Source organism: Orycteropus afer, unplaced genomic scaffold (assembly GCF_000298275.1).
Source record: "Orycteropus afer afer isolate SDZICR_OR568_19922 unplaced genomic scaffold, OryAfe1.0 scaffold00259, whole genome shotgun sequence".
Lineage (NCBI taxonomy): Eukaryota > Metazoa > Chordata > Mammalia > Tubulidentata > Orycteropodidae > Orycteropus > Orycteropus afer.
Window position 1 is genome coordinate 594,528 of NW_006921846.1, and position 4,935 is coordinate 599,462.

Here is a 4,935-nt window from a genome sequence, read left to right on the forward strand (position 1 = left end):
ATATCATGCAATGGAAGACAGAATTAATGAGATTGAAGACAAATACCTGAATACTTCTTTGGAAAGGGATCAGTCAGAAAAAAAATCAAGACAAAATGAAGAAAGCCTAAGGTTCATGTGGGATACCATGAAAAGAAATAATCTATGTGTTGTTGGAATTCCAGAACAGGAAGAGAAAAATAAAACCACTGAGAACATTGTCAAAGATTTGCTGAAGGAGAACTTCCCTGACATGTTGAAAGAGGAGAATATATCCATGCAGGAAGTCCAACGAACCCCAAACAGGATAGACCCCAAAAGAAAATCACCAAGACATATAATCATCAAACTCACCCAAACCAAGGACAAAGACAGAATCCTGAGAGCAGCACGGGAAAAACAAAAAGTTACATACAAAGGTCAGCCAGTAAGAATAAGCTCTGTTTTCTCAGCAGAGCCCATGCAAGCGAGAAGGCAATGGGATGGTATATATAAAACCCTGAAAGAGAAAAATTTTCAACCAAGAATGAATCACCTTCCCTCCCTCCCTCCTGACCCTGGTAACCTCAAATAAACTTTCGTCTCTATGTATCTACCTGTTCTTGTTATTTCCTGTAAGTGAGATCATATAATATTTGTCCTATTATGGTTGACTGATTTCACTCAACATAATGTTTTCAAGGTGCATCCATGTGTGGCATATATCAGGACTTCATTTCTCTTTATGAAAGTGTAATATGCCATTGTAAGTATGTACCACATTTTGTTTATCCATTCATCTGTAGATGGGGATTTTAGTTGTTTCTACCTTTTGGCTATTGTGAATAGTGTTGCAATGAACATTGCTCATTGTGTTGCTGTTTTCCGGTCTCTGGACTTGTTTTCAAGTCTCTGGAGTGCTTCATTACTTCTTAGGAGAGAGTGGGATGCATATATATGTACAAATTATAAACAAAAATATATGAGTTTAATACACACTACACACACCCAGCTTCCCCCATCTTATCACCATGACTTACACACAGATGAAACAACAGAGACTGGAGAATTTAAAAGATTTTCCCTCAATCTCTTTTCTTTTCAGCTTGAGTTTTTAGGTATTGTCCTTGTGGTCGTTTTCCATCCCAGTTCATAGACTGAGATCTCTGAACCTGGTATCTTTAAGTCCACCAACAAGACTGGCCTTCTTCACATTTACATTCGGTCCAGATTAGCTTCCATACCCCAAACTAAACTTGCTCATATGTCTTTTCATCATAACAAAATCCCAACTCTGGATGAATCCCACTCTCAGCTTTTCTCTGTGCCGGTACTTGAGCAAATGAGTGTTGAGGAAGAAGTCACACAGTGGATTGGTTCTATGATGAATTCATTAATCCCATTTTAAATAAGCTCACAATACCACTTAGAAACCATGTTGCATGTCTCTATTCAACTTTATTCCATTCACTAGAAATAAAATGTCTAACCTTTCCCACTCCTTAATCTTCTGGTCCCTTCTTTCCCCATCTTAGCACATGACCTTGCCTCTTTACTTTAAAAACAAAATTGAAGTTCTCAGAAATTTCCTCATCTGCCTGCTTCAAAATAAGAACCTCCTCACATCCTTTCTTCCTTCCTTCATACTGCAAAAAGGAGGTATATTTCTCACTATCTAAAGTAAGACTACCTCTCTGTGTTCAAACCCCAATCCTACCCCAATTATTGTGACTCTTACACTTTAATTTTTTTCTTCTCACTTAGGTATTTCAACATCTGCTTCTCAGGTAGATATATTCCATCAGTATTTAAAGGTGTTCATTTCTCCCGTACCTTAAAAAATTCTTTCAAAAACTACCTTGTAAAAATATTTGCTCCAGCTACTACCCAATACTTTTATTTTCTACACAGCCAGACTTCTAAGAAATAGTCTACACTTGATATTTCATCACATCTCTCTCTCAGTCTTCATCATTACATTACTTTCTGGCTCCCTCCTTCACTCTGCCACCAGTCCATCACTCCCCTGGAATAGCCCTCATTAGTATCAACAATGGCCTCCACGTTACTGAATCCAGTTGATATTTACTATCCTAGTCTTATTTATCTCACAAAAGCATTCACCTGTATACCATCATCCTTCTTGAAACACTCTTCCCTTGGTTCCTCTAACATTAGTCTCCCAGTTTTCCTTCTATCTCTCTGGCAACTCTTTCTGTTTCAATTTCAGGCTTATCCATTACTTTTCTTAATATTAAATATTGGAGTTATTTGAGGTTTTTTCCAAGGCCCTCATCTCTTTTGACTCTATTTTCTCCCTAGTATTTTTATACTCACCTCAGCTTCTATTACCATCTATATACCAATGACTTTCAAACATGTCTCCCCCCGTAAGTACTATTCTGAGTTCCAGACATGAGCATCTCAATTATAACGGATGTGGTAAATTCCAGAACAGAGGTAAACACTTAGAATGGTGGACCAGTAAAAATCCTTAAAGGAAGCAATACCTAAGCTACCTCATAAATAAGTAGTATGTGTTTGCAAAAGGGAGGGAAGTAGGGATTTGGTGTTTATTTTGTTTTATTTCTTCTCATTGGGAATTGATAAAGCAAATACAGTGATGTGATAAGCTTAATGAAGTCAGGGTTATAAAAGTGGTTTGTTTTGATTGTAAGATGTAGATGGGCATGCCTTCTAAGCCATGTTAAAAGACTTTGGACTTAATCCTAAGGGTAATAAGTGGATACTGAAGGATTTTTAAACCTGAGGTTTATGTCAAAATTAACACATACAAACATGAGGAAGAGGCTTTTTCCATCTTTAGAAGAACACAAATTAGGGGAGCGATAAGTGAAACAGAAAAAGAAGTTAGGAGTCTTTTTCAAATGTGAAATAGAGACAATGAAGGCCCCTACTGTGATAATAATAATGCCCTAAAAATGATGGAATAACAGATATTGATAAGAAGATAAAATACGCCTGTCTTAGGGAGCAGCTGAATGCCAGAGAAGAAACCTGGAGAGATTATAAATATATTTAGGCAGTTGGATTTGCAAATAGAATTGGAGATTGAGTAGCTAGTACACAAATGCAAGTGTAACCAAAGAAGTAGGAGGAAGGTCAGCAGAAAATGGCATCATGGAAACTAATAAAGCAGAAGATTTCAAGGTGAGAGTATTCAAAAGCCATGTGTGAGGTTGAGGGCAAATAAGACAAGAACTGAAATGTGTATGCTGGAAATAAAAGGTAACTGAAGTGTGTATTTGGAAAGAAAAATAATTGAGGATGTTGGTAAGGACAGTTACATGGGTGGACTTCTTTTTATGGACCTTAATTACACAAGTGTCACAGTCCCTGGTTATACAAACAAGGATTAAGAAAAAATGTCTTTTCTTTTGTTTTCTTTGCAGAGGAAAAAGAATTCGTGGAGATGAAAAGGTGGAAAATGTAGAAGAGAAAGGGGGAAAAAAAAGAAGAGAAAGGGAATGACTGTGAAAAGGTATCCTAAGAAAGCAAGAGGATGGTGTGAGATTGAACTTGAACTGCTGGTAGGTTAGTTTTTCTTCTGAGATAGGGCAAAAGAATGGGAGAAGATGCAAATTGATATGCATTAAAGATTTGGGTGGATAAGAGACTTGGGCTCACTTGAAAGCTTTTATTTTCTGTGTGAAATAGGAGGCACACCCACCTCCTGAGATTAAATGTATAGCAGCAGAAGAGGAGGCTTAAAGAAAGAGGAGGTTTGCAATAACCACCAAAGAGGATATAAAAGAGCTGAGAGAAATCTACAAGGATCTGAGTAAAGATGTGCAGAAGTATGATCTGGTTAATACTTATTCATTTTCCATATCTCAACTCAGGTGTTACTTGCTAAGGGAAGCTGAAGTGAGACCACTATTATAAGCTTCAGAGCACTGAGTAACTTTCCTTCAGAGCACTTATCATGGTTTTAAATTTATATCAATTTGGGGGATGGCCTGATTACTTTCTACTCCATTAGCCTATAAACTCATTGCAGTTGGGGCCATATTTATTTTGTTCAGTATTATATCACTTAAGCCTTAGATTTCCATGTCAAAAATATGAACAAGAACATTAATATTTCTCTACATAACCAGGATATGAATATAGTTAGATCATCACCAAACTAGAATTTAAGCTATAAGAAAGCAGGGACTTCCAATTGTTCACTGCCTAACACAGTGCCCGACACACAGTAAATGTTCAATAAATATCTATCTGAATGAATGAAGCAGATATGGCAGGACATCAAGTTTCTTAACTCCCATAGCACTGATCTTCCTACTCTACCACAAGTACCCAGAGCAGATGTTGAATACACTGTGGTTGTTTTACTAAGGGCCTGTGTGTATGCTTTATTATCTCAGTTTTACTCAAAGGAAAGTGAAGCTCTAAGAGATTAAGACTTATGTACAAGTTAAAAAGCTACTATGTGGTAAAGTCAGATTCAATCCCAGGTCTGCCTGGCTCCAAAATCTCAACTCTTTCTCCTATTCCATACAACCTGCTAAGGTATGAGGTGATAAAAGATTTCATATATGAATTTTTATAGGCATCTGTGCATTGGAAATAGCCCTCATACTCCCCCAACCTCAGTAAACAAAAGGACACCAAAGAAAATCCTTCAACATCCAAAGTAATGACATCAGTGATAAAATTTTGGACAAATTACTGTAGCAAGCCAATGAAGATGATATTTATTGGCAGGCACTTGCCAGCTGCTTCCTAAATCATACCTTCTAGGCACCTGCCTACCTATTTTATGTGGTCTTGTACATTATCAATCTCCCAGCATAAGTCCTGATCCCAAAGACAGAAAGCTCAAAACTCACCGCCATTGAGTTGGACCCAACTCATAGCAACCCCTCCTTGGATTTCCAAGGCAGTATCACTATGAAAGTAGATTACCCAACCTTCCTTCCTGGGAGAGCCTGGTGGGTTTGAACCTCCAGC